At 36.2% G+C, this 13,232-nt stretch overlaps 1 long non-coding RNA gene across 1 annotated transcript; it reads left to right on the top strand.

Moving 5' to 3' along the window:
* The first annotated feature begins 510 nt into the window (after window positions 1-510).
* Window positions 511-4,591, top strand: LOC128608625 (uncharacterized). The gene is made up of 3 exons (XR_008386098.1): window positions 511-657; window positions 2,619-2,752; window positions 3,234-4,591. It is a non-coding gene; the product is annotated as an uncharacterized LOC128608625 (long non-coding RNA).
* The last annotated feature ends 8,641 nt before the right edge of the window (window positions 4,592-13,232 follow it).

Here is a 13,232-nt window from a genome sequence, read left to right as displayed (position 1 = left end):
GCTCTAAATGTCAACTCTTTGTGTCTTGCTTTTGAGAGCACATTAAAACAGTTTGACCAGCATATGTTAAGGAAATCACTTTTATTTGAGGAGCATGAACAAAACAAGGTACCTGGTTCCGCCCTTGGCAAAACATGTTGCCTACTGTATGAAAATTTACACCATTTTAGCCTGTATATTTTACCCATTTACCTGCACACAATATCACTTTTATTCCGTTTCTGGAATGATTTATGGAATACGTTTAATTTTTGTTTTGGCCATGTGTTCTCTTTTTTGAACCAGGTATTGTAATTGCTCCAAAGACCGAGTGACACATTTGATATTGAGATGCTAATACAGCAGTGTCACAAAGAGAATTGTGATGGTGTAATATAGCCGCTTTATTAGAGATTGACATTTCCACGAATAGCTAATCAAAGGCAGCACACTCAAAATGTGCCCAGTCTCCACGGTGACAGGATGTCACGGCAACCATGACACAGATACACACTGCTACCACTCTCTAAAGGCTTAAAAATATGCTGGGGAAAAATTATATGTGTATTGTGGTTGAGGGGGAAAAAAACAGAAGGTTCTTTTCCAGTAGCACTTGAATGAGAATGGGAGCTAATTCAGTGTCCTTGGACTCTTGTATTGATTTATCGCTCATTAGAGGTAAATCTCTCTCTCTCTCTCTTTCTCTCTGTTACTGTGTGAATCTTTGGCCCAAACACCTGAGCAAAATTATAGCAAAAGAGCAGCAATTCTCCCAGTTCAGCTGTTCACAACCTGATTAACTCTCAATCTCAAAGACACACAGTTTTTGCAATTAATATCTCACTAGGAGCCAGATTCCATGTCAGAAGACTAAAATGCATATCTGTCACACCTTACAACACAAGCGATATACAGTAACAAGTGCAGTGACCTTAAAACACAAATGAAATGTAGTACAGTAACAAGTGCAACTCTATAATCTTAGGGAAGAAAAGGTTTTTAAGATTTCTAAAAAAAAAAAAAAAAAAAAAAAAAAGGTTTCTAAAAAAGTTCTAATTATTAATTGGGAAAGCTGCTGTTGGAGGTATCTAAGAGCTCTAGTGCCCTTGTAACCTGTAACAGTGAGGTTGGACACCAAGCTGGTGACCTCCTTCCCCACATGAGGAGTCTCAAAAGGACAAATCACTGTGTTCAATTGCAAAATTGGTGTGGGGATATGTTTTGTATTTTTGAAGATAATAATTCATTCTAATGCTTTGTTGCAATGTGTGTAAGTGGGCAACATTAAGTTATTATTATTATTATTATTATTATTATTATTATTATTGTTGTTGTTGTTGTTGTTGTTATTCAGGAATGTCTTCTTCTTGCCATTTACTGGCAGTATTCTGGTAAACTCAGATCTCAACAAGAGATCAAAGTGATTTACCCTAGATTATTATTATTCAAGACTATCTTCTTCTTGCCTTTTCTGTAATTCATTTATAATGCTTTGTTGCAATGTGTGTAAGTGGGCAACATTAAGTTATTATTATTATTATTATTATTATTATTATTATTAATATTATCTTGACCACTTCAGGCTCTATGTAGAACCCTAAAATAGAGCATTTCCTAATCAGAGAGGGTTACAAATAGCTTTCATCCTGGTCTAGGTCATAGAGGATACAGAGCACATCCCAGGAACACTGGGTGCAAGATCGGAGAATTCACCCTGGATGGGATGCAAGTCCATTGCAGGAAACCAGCCAACACACATTCACATACTTAGTCACACCTAGGGGCAATTTGATGTATTTAATCTGACTACATGCATGTCTTTGGACAATGGGAGGAAATCTTAGAACCTGAAGGGAACACATGCGGACAAAGGAACATGTGAACCTTCACACAGATAGTAACATGGGCTCGGATCCAAACCAGGGGCCCTGGAGCTGTGAGGCCATAACACTATCTAGTGCTCCACCATGTCCTCTTAAGAATCATATACTGTATATAGTGATATCACTATACTGTATACAATGATGAGAGGTCACCACTGGGTCACTACTACCTGCTACATATGGTTGTTACAAGTAAAAATAAATAGGTAAATAAATAACACCTTTATTTAAAGAAAATCAAAGATTTCAAATGTGTTTATTTTCTAAAGTGAAAATCTTATCTGAAAGAGTAATCCTCTGTTGTCAGATTCTATATTCTACAAACCTTTAAGGGATTTCCCACATGGACAAATTAAAGTACCCTTTGTGTCAGATTGAACCTTTTTTTTTTTATTATTTTTTTATTAAAAAGTGTACTTCACTGTTTTCATACTGCATTCATTAAGTTATATTGGCTTTGACTGCATTAAAATGTCTGCCATAATCACACACATTGTGGCCTATACTTTACCCTAGTCCCTCTGCTGGATTTAATCTTGAGGAACAGCACACAAATTACATTGGTTTTGATTCACCCTGGCACCGTCCCCAGCCCAGGGCATTGTGGGATAGCAATGTACATGATAGGATTGGATAGCAATCTAATAAGCTTCCACTGTGAGGTCTGTGTCAGGGTTACAGACACCAGGGTTTCTATTGTAGATCATAGCCTTTTTAGCGTTTACTGATTTTCTCTCCATTCCTATCTTTTCCCAGACATTCTTCTACTGTGTGCAACAATAGTACACATGATAAATGAGATATGGTGGAATTTATATGGTGTCATGCTGAAGTCTGTGAGAGCTTTGTCTGGTCAGTAGGAATGAGGGAAAAAAAGTTCACAAGTCCAGGTGAGTGACCCCTTTAGTCAAATAGAAATTTGAATAAGCAGTGAATCATCATTACTTTACAATATGAGTTTTTAGATTTGCATTTTCATACTGATTGTTCTTAGTTTTCTTCCATCCACTCCCACGCAAACACACTCAAAGATCAGGTTTAGGTCAAGTTCACAGTTTAACACTTATGGGATCACATCAGGGTACTAAAAAGCCTTATTCAGCCCAAATCAGTAGGAAACTAAAAGCCCCCACTTCAGCCCCACTCCCCTTCAGAGCTTCATTCTTCCACTCCATATCCTCTCTCCTCCTGTTTTTTAATCTCCTTAATGCTTAGCTCCCTCCATTCCTCCCTGCCAGGTGGCTATGCACAAACCACAGCCTTGCAATGCACTGCAGGTTTCACTACGTCACATCATCTTTCTCAATTTAGCTTCAGAGTGACTAACCCTTCATTTTTATTTCCCCTTTTTCTCCTCATTCCTTCTTTTAGAGATCATCACACCAACCCCGTGTCACCAACATCCCATCAGCCACCCTTCTTCATAGCTTACTCATAGCCAAATGAAGAGAATGGGTGAGGGGAAATCAGTCAGCATGGGGCTTTTTAATACCACCTGAACATGGAGCATGAAATCTGCCTCGACACTGATACGTTTGTTTTCCTTCAGTCGACATTTGAGATCCCGGTGTATTATTATCTAGGGAGAAAACTATTAAAATCATCTTTATTGAAGGCAGACTAAAAAGGTCTGTATGAAGGATATTGAAGCTTATTTGTATTCGTGTGGTATTTGGGGTTGAAAGTAAAGTTAATTAGAGTGAACTTGGTCAATGCGGAGTATCTGTTTTCTTTCTCTTTTTTTCCACATTAAGAAGATTATTGTATTAACCTGTGTGTTGCCTTTAGCAATTGGCTACGTTTGAATTTATAACTAAAGCATATGGTCTGTGGAAGAAAATAAAGGTATGAGGTATAGGGCAGCCTCATGGTCATGGTGTGATTTCAACCTACTCCTGCAGTGCGTCCTATAGATCCATACATTCCCACTGAGTTCTTTGTGGGTGGACTACCGCGTCAGACACTTTTCATCTGCCCTGTTTCTAGGTTGATGATATTTTTCCCATCCCTGCCAAAGGGATTATTCCCATAGTTCTGCCTGCTCAAGAGGCGCCTTGCAACTCCGCTGGAGCTCCTCAAGGGAGAATTAGGACAGGACCAGCCAGGCCAAGGCTCCCTGCAGGGCTGGATCAACTAGGAGCTTCAGAGTCCAAGCCAGCCATGAAAAGAAATTCTGTCTTGGGCAGGTATTGGTAACTGAGAGCAAATGGGTAAACAATTCAAGTGTTAGCACATGGATTAGCCCTGAATGCTATGTATTGAAATGTTGTCTTAACGAGAAGATGAACTGTAAACTCAAAATAAAAAGGGTATTAAAGTTGCATTATGTTTGTGTTTATTCAAACATTTATTAAATTCAAACTGATGTGTCCAGTGCTTAGCATCAATGCACTTACTAATAATTTCCTATGCTGCTAGTAATCTCTTTGTCTTACACATAAAGCCACTTTGCATTCAAAATCATGCACATAACATCTAAGACAGCGTTTGTATTTACACTGTATCTTCCTTAGGGGAAGTCTTGAAGCTCTGATCCCTGCTTTGTAAAAGAGGATGCTAATACGCCACAGTTTTCCTTAATGATTGCTGAAGCTAAAATATTTATGCAGAGAGGGCAAAGAGGTATTCTTTTATTAAACCATCACAGGCAAAGACGTTCTATTTATTTCATTTATTTATTTCTTCCTTGTTTTCTCTCCTTTAGAAATAAAAGGGAAAGGACTCAAAGGTCAAATGCCTTAGAGGGACAGGCAAAGAAAGAGTGTTTCTCAGCCAAGATTTATGAGCATTTGGGGGGTAAACACACACACACACACACACACACACACACACACACACACAGAGAATCAAAGTATTTGAAAGGCACATTAAGTAAGGGAAATGTTATATTATAATCAGCTAATCTGATTGCAGTGTAGAGATAAAAAACAGACAGAGAGAAGGAGAGAGACCTGAAACATATTTGAGGTGATGTAAGTTCAGATTGACTCTAATATGCTATTCACTACCCTCATTCATCTGTACAAGTATATGCCTTAATGCATGGAGCCAGAGAGCGAAAGAGAATTAAAGAGAAAGAAGGATGCTCTCAGATAGACTCTGATGCAGTCAGCAATGGCTGACTCTACCTCTAAAATCTGTTTAAAATGGCACTGAAGGGCGTTCAAGATGACAGCTTATGGCTACACACTGAGGGGTCATGAACAGGGTAATGGTGTGACGATGAAGAGAGATGGGTATTGATGACATAACGAGCCGGGAATGGCAGGAGAATGATACGTTATATCACATTTTTATATTAGCAGGTGCAGCAGGTTAGTCACTATCATTCTATGTGCAACAGTAGAGATGTGTTCAGGATTGTTAGTATTTTTATTAATTATTATTCTAATCCCACCTGCTCCCATATACTATTGAACAATCCCACTTTCTCCCACAGTTCTTTTTGTTTGTATCTGGCTGCAAATAACACTTTCTATGAAGGCCATATTCATAAATTATTATAGTTGTGCATAAAATTCTTTGTGAGTTGGTAACGATTCCTTTTAAGCATTTTTATAGACTCTAATACTAATAAATTCAAATAAATATTTTATTAGCCACACCCCACACAGTACAACATGCAGTGAAATGTGTTTTTACAAATGCCCGTGACATAAAAAAGAACTGATGTAAAACAGAATTTACTTATGTAGAAGTAGATGAAAAGAAATAGAATATCAAGAATGTAAAAGATAGATGGCAGACAAAGTATGGATTATGTGGAATAAAGTGCAGATATAGTCCCCTTTGTGTTGGAACACAAAGCCAATTCTGTTGTTTTTGCTATACATTGAAGACATTTGGGTTTGAGATCAAAAGATGAATGTGAGATGATGGATCAAAATTTCAGTTTTCATTTCTTGATATTTACCTCTTGATGTGTTAAACAACTTAAAACATGGCACCTTTGGTGGTAGACCACCCAATCTTTAGGTGAGCAAAATTATAGGAACAGATAGTCTTAAAGTGAATGAAAGTAAATAACACTTATCTTTTGCTTGTAATAACTGCATCAAACCAGTGACCCACTGACAGCACCAAACTGTTGCATTTCTCTTTTGTGTTGCTTTTTCAGGCTTGTATTACAAGCTGAGGGAGTTGTAGTGAAAAGTTGCGGTGAAAGGTAGTTGCAATGAAAATGGTAGCATACAGTATCTTACAAAAGTGAGTACACCACATATATTTTTGTAAATATCTGATTATAACTTTTCATGTGACAACACTAAAGAAATGACACTTTGCTACAATGTAAAGTAGTGTGTGTACAGCTTGTGTAACAGTGTAAATTTGCTGTCCCCTCAAAATAACTCAACACACAGCCATTAATGTCTAAACCGCTGGCAACAAAAGTGAGTACACCCCTAAGTGAAAATGGTCAATATCACACCACCGCAGCGTAGATTATTTTCCTATAAAAGGATGCCTCATTGTGTTTTATTCCTTACATAGGTTACAAAACATAATGCTGTAGCTCAAATATCACTATTCATTAAAACACCTACCTTTTAATGTTCAGTAAAACCTGTATAACTAATAATGATCTGTGAGTAATTAGAAAGTCACTGCAATATTTAATAACAATTCTAAAAACATTAGAATCATTTAAAATGTTATCTTTTCATGCTTCCAAAAAAGGCAAAGACCAGTATATAGCACCTAACTTGCTTCACCCATAATTTTTGTCATGTGCATTTATTATTTTGATTAAAAAAAGAACACACAGGGTGCAGTTTTTTAATAAGTTGCATGTTACATGGCAAAAATAAAATTTTCAGAACCTTTAAAAAGCATTTAAAAACAAATTAACAAAAAAAAGAAAAAAAAAAGAAGATAGCAACCTTTATTATCCCGAAATTCGCTGTTTGGGGAAGTATTATCTTATCTTATCTTTAATTTAAAAAAAAAAAATAGTACTATTAATGTTCCTACAACAACTTTAATGTGAGAAATGTTCTAAGAACACTGTATGGCAAACCTTTGGTTACAGAGAATAATATAGGATTGTATTTTTCTGGAATGGTACAGTGTAACCTTGCTAAAACCTGTCCAGTAGTTACTGAATGTTCTTATAATGATTGCTGCTAGCATGGATTAATTTCAAATTATGTTTGGTGATCATTTCTGATGGATATTAATGAAAAATTATATTCCTGTTACATGAAGTAAGAATAACAAGAGTAACTTGCTTGGAAAGATAACTAGCTTCCTTGTTAGTTATCAAGTTAATACACCAGCTGAAAACTGCACCTAATTCTGATGTAGTTAAAATATAGAGTAATGGTAATAATTATAATAATTATAGAGTCTTTATTGGTCACATATACAGTAGAGCAGAGTGAAATTGTTTTCTTCTCATACCCCAGCATGTCAAGAAGCTGGGGTCAGAGCACAGGGTCAGCCAAGATATGGAGCCCCTGGAGCAGAGAGGGTTAAGGGCCATGCTCAAGGGCCCAACAGTCGCAGCTTGGCAGTGCTGGGGCTTGAACCCCCGGTCTTCCGATAAGTAACCCATAGCCACCACTGCCCTATATATAGTATAGTATAGTATAGTATAGTACATTATATAGTATAGTATATTACAGTATAGTATCATACTGTAGTTAATATTCATAAAGTCAAACTGCATGATATTATAATAGCCTTTTAAATAAAATAGGTGCAAGTGAGTCTTAGTGCAGACTTGAATTTAGTCTTAGTACAGATTGGCAGGCTATTTCGCTAGCTTTCTAGCCTAGCAGTATTTGAACAGCAAAACAAACAGCTGTAAGTTTGTCTCTAGTAACGTAACGAAAGACATTTCTCAAGATGTTGGATTATTTCTAAGACTCACAGAAGTACAAACAGCTTGTTTTGTTCAGTAAATGCTAATAAATTCTTAGAGTGATGACACTGGAGCTCACAATCAAATTTCTGCATCAAATTCTGTCAAATAAAAAATCCATAGATCACAACTGGTGGATTCAAATAACAAAACCAGAATTAAGCTTTAGCTTTCCAGCTACAACAAGCAGGCTTTTCATGTGATTCATGCTGGTTATATTCTGAACTGTAATAATGCTGATCATTAGCACAAAATGTTCCAGAAAAGCTCCACCAGCAGACATACTTTCATTTCCCTATGCTGGAGAGAGAATAACATCATTTATCTTTAATTACACAAAACGCTGTGTATGTGTGTGAATGTCTATGGGCACTGTTGTCAATGCTAAGCATTTTAGGTCTGGTCCAAATATTATTTTTTTCCTATTCAAGCTTTGCTTCAGTCTAAATTTTATTACCTCCCCTCCACACATATAACACACAGTGGAAAGTCCCTCCAAAAAAGAGCATGCAGAAACTTGAGACAAGTGCAGTCAGCAAACACAATATAAGCACTTTCTATTCAAGCGCATAAAACCATAAATAGACACAACAAGCTTAAGGACTATCTTGTGGATGCACACCGTACCAGGTGCTCTGGTCTTGTTTGTGTATGTGGCACAAATGATTATCCGTATCTGCCTATTTCCAGTCATTATATTTGCTTATTAAACTGCCATGCTAACATTGGTTGTCACAGTGAATGGCGGCCTTCATGAGAAGCCACAAAATTTAGAATATTTTTTTCTGTAGCAATGCAATATTTTATTAAGTGCCACACTCTGACACTCTGACACGCATAAAATGATGTTTTAAAACTTGCTAACATAGCCTGTGTCACTGACAAGACTGCAGCAAAAGCTATGCCTTGTGATCATTAGCATGAAGACAGCACCATTTTTAGAAACTTCAAGTTAAACTGGATCTTTCCCCAACCAATTCATATGAAGACTAAATGAGAAATGGTGACAGCAAAAAGCAAAAATATTTTTCTCTTGCCAAGTTTGGTAATATTGCCACCATGCATTATGTCAATTGTTCAGAAGCTTTGGCAAACAAGTTAAAGAAGAATGATGAATGCTCGATTCATTTTCATTAAAATGCTCACAATGTTTGATCATTAATACTGGTTATAGATCACGCAGTTAAACTTACCATGACAACTAGAATTGAAGGGCACAAACGAGACAAGCACAGTGACAGGTTCTGCACTTAAATGATATAGACATGGCACATGTGACAAATATTAGGATATTAATTGTTAATCTTTAAGCTTTCAACAAAATATTTCCTTATGCAGGTACACTAAACAAAAATGCCATTTTAGCAAGTGTAAATATCTTGAATATTGTCAAATTTAAGATCATTAAACCTATTTTTGGATATTATTACTCTTTTCAAGCTTATAGTTTTCTTATTCTATTGGCAGTTCATTTAGTTTCTTTCTAGAAATAAATGTTTAATATGAGCAAAGTTATCTGCCAATAGAACAAGACTATTTCAAGCTGGGTTTAATAATCAAATTTTCAGTTTGTTGTAATCTTATAAAAAGAAATACTAGATACATTTGACTATATTCAATGTATTTCCCTTGCTAATATGTCATTTTTTGCAGTGTATGAGTATTAGATAGCACCAAACTGACAGGCATGTCATGACTAAGGTTCAGGGATGTGTCAAAACCTTTGATTCAGGAGGCTCCCAATCCTGAAGCTGGCAAGTGATATTCATTAAGCTGTCACTCACAGCACTGAGTGTATTATTGATATCTGGAGCAAAGAATACAGAGCAAATTTTTGATTTTAAGTACAAGAGAGTTAACTGGGCATGAAATGCTTAACTTGGCAATAATATAGCTTTGAAACTCCTTTAAGCACACTAGTGGAAATTGGGATCAAACAAAAGCTGTTTATTAAGTGACTTTAACTAGCGTACTGTATAGGCTTATAAGCAGAAACCTGCACTCCCTCGAAGACCTGTTCTTCTCCAGCACTACTAAGACAGTGTAAAAATAATAATAATAATACACTGCTGACCTCTTGCACCCTTGCATGTCTCATATCACACGTTCTTGTATTTTAAAATCTGGTTACACCCAAAGGGAAAAGAGAGAAAATTACATTCTATAAGTTTCAATTCTGATTCAATTGAAAGACACCGACACACTGATTGACTAAAAGCAATTTGCATTTAAATAAAGATTTAATAAATTAAATAATATTAATAGCATGTAACATATGAAAAGTATAATAAGTATGCCATGAAAACAGTGCCCTCCAGTAATATTGGCACCTGTGGTAAATATGAGTAAAGAAGGCTGTGAAAAATTGTCTTTATTGTCTTCATTTACCTTTTGAGCTTTTGTTAAAAAACAAAACAAAAAAAAAAAAACACAAAAATGCTCTGATCTCATGGATATCAAACAATTGCAAACAAAACACAGGTTTGTAAGAAAAATCTTTGTTAAATATAGGTGTTAACAATTACTAACACCCCTGTACGCAATACTTTGTGCTATCTCCCTTTGCTAAGATAACAGCTCTGAATACAAGCCAAGGGATTTGAGACCATTCCTCCAAATACAATCACTCCAAATCCTTCAAATTTCGAGGTCCATGCTGGTGGACTCTCCTCTTCAGTTCACCCCACAGGTTTTCTATGGGTTTCAAGTCAGGGAACTGGGATGGCCATGGCAGGACCTTGATTTTGATGTATGTTTTGGATTATTGTCTTGCTCGAAGGTCAGTCCATGGCCCATTTTAATCTTTCTGGCAGAGGCAGTCAGGTTTTCATTTAATATCTGTTGATATTTGCTAGAGTCCATGATGCCATGTATCCTAACAAAATGTCCAGGTCTTCTGGCAGAAAAACAGCCCCAGAACATTAAAGAGCCACCACCATATTTAACCGTAGGCATGAGGTACTTTTCCATATGGCTACCTCTCTGTGTGCGCCAAAACCACCTCTGGTGTTTATTGCCGAAAGGCTCTATTTTGGTTTCATCTGACCATAGAACCCAATCCCATTTGAAGTTCCAGTAGTGTCTGGCAAACTGAAGATGCTTGAGCTTGTTTTTGGATGAGAGTAGAGGCTTTTTTCTTGAAACCCTTCCAAACAACTTGTGGTGATGTCTGCCAAATACCATAAATGTAAATGTAGGTGACTTCAGATTGTAGTTTTGGAGACTTTCTGACCCCAAGACAAAACCAACTTCTGCAGACAATATAGACACGTGTCCTCTTCCAGGTTGATTCATAACATTTCCAGTTGACTGGAACTTCTTAATTATTGCTGTGATGGTGGAAATGGGCATTTTTAATGCTTTTGCTGTATTCTTCTAGCCACTTCTCTTTTTGTGAAGCTCAACAACCTTTTGCCGCACATCACAGCTATATTCCATGGTCTTACCCATTGTTATGAATGACTAAAGGAATTTGGCCTAGGTTTTACTTCATAATTATACCCTGTGAAACAGGAAGTCATGGTTGAACAATTTCCTTTTCGTAGTCACCCCAGGTGTACTAAAAAAAAAAATAAAATAAATATCAATGGGAATATACTTCAAATATATTTTTTCTCATATGAATTCATAGGGGTGCTAATAATTGTTGCACACCTATATTTAACAAAGATCTTTCTTTTTTTTTGTGGATAAACCTGAGCAGGGTATTTTTGTGATTTTTTTTTTTTTAACAAAATGTCAAAAGGTTCAACATAAAAGACAATTTTTCACAGCCGTCTTTGCTCATATTTACCAAGGGTGCCAATATTAGTGGAGGGCACTGCATGTCTATCTTTACACCCATCATTATTAATAACTTACAGCAGTTATAATCTACAGAAGCTTTTGTTAAACTGGCTCCATCTCTACCTAATGTGATGTTTTTCGTTTGTTGTTTTGTGTTAATACAGTATATTTATGTTTTCTTAGTACTGGTAGCAGAAAAAACTATTTTCACCTAAACAAGGTTTTTCATTATATTTTGGTTTTGGCCAGATTTCAGCCACAGTGATAGACAGTTTTTCCTAGACTGCCACAAACACATTATGGCCAAAAGTTTATGCACACCTGACCGTCACAGGCATATGGAGAAACTGGCACATCTCACTTTCTGCCATTTTTACCTTTCTGAGCCAAATACCCAATATGATTTGTTGAGGCAAAGTCAAATAAATTTTTTGATGCGCATTGAGGAATTTATTCAGTAAATGTGTTTCCATCTTAGTTTATGCTCGTCTTCTTATTGACTAAAAAAAATCCCCTTGAATTGAGTGTATATGTTTTTTATGTGTATTTTGGAGATTTTATTTGCATCTGGTGTTTACATCCAGCATTTTTTATGCGATATCCCAAAATTTGCATAAAAACATGTGAATGGAAACATAGCTAGTGTTGTTTTTCTTATTTACTTAATAATTAATAACATATGAAAAATAATAACATGAATCTTAAAATAATAAATTACTAATGTTAATAATAAATGTTTATGAATGAATATAACATAATTCATTGAAGTTTAACATTAACAGCCAGTGACATGGATTAGTTGATTAGTCATTAATTAATAACAGGTCAAAAATGAAATTATTCTAATTTATGTGAATTTATTTTAAGTCATGCATGGAACAAACACTGAGATATTAGTCATTTAAATCCCTTATATGTTACTGAATGGTGAATGCTATAAAAATTAGTCAAGGGGACTTGACTGAAAGAGAAAAGTGTTACCCATTATTTAAAATGAATGACTACTTCATTTTAAAGATTATTACATTATTCCATTTTCAAATCAGTGGAATAGGAAGGTGAATTTGTCATTTTGATGATTTTAATGAGTAACAATCTGAGTAAGAAGCTGTATTTTAGTAGTCACTAATTCCACTGTGCTGTGTGAGGGATGCCTTCACCATGGCAACATGGGCATATGCTCCATTTTTCTTGATGTGTTAATCCAGCACCTGTTGTGCATATGCAGCTCCATCAAGTCTGGACCTACTCCTACATTACTAAATTGAGATACCACACTGATAGATTTTAAGTAGAACTAATGAGGTATGTGCACATGTGCGCGCGCACACACATGCACACACACAAAATTGTAAAACTTGCCAATAAAAACGGGAGATTAAGAAACTTTTTTGTTCATTCTATCCATTAGTGTTTGGCAGCTCTGGAGGTGGTAAGAATGACTAATGCTGTTGCTGTGATTCTATGTGTGTGTGTGTGTGTGTGTGTGTGTGTGTGTCTTCGACCTGTCATTTGCAACCTCAAACTCTCTGTTGGAAACGCTAGTCTTAAAGCATTTTCATTGGTCAGCACAATCTACAACGATTTACTCCCCGAAGCCTACACTTCCTTCCTGTTCCTGCTGAGACAGCACTAACTCTCACACCTTACACACACACGCACACATGCAGGTGATTTTACACTAATCACTCCTCCTGATGAAGGGCCTCAAAGGCCCTGAA

Source organism: Ictalurus furcatus, chromosome 6 (genome assembly GCF_023375685.1).
Source record: "Ictalurus furcatus strain D&B chromosome 6, Billie_1.0, whole genome shotgun sequence".
NCBI classification, from domain to species: Eukaryota; Metazoa; Chordata; class Actinopteri; order Siluriformes; family Ictaluridae; genus Ictalurus; species Ictalurus furcatus.
The sequence above is the reverse complement of the archived record's forward strand: the minus strand, read 5'-3'. Positions and strand labels throughout refer to the sequence as shown.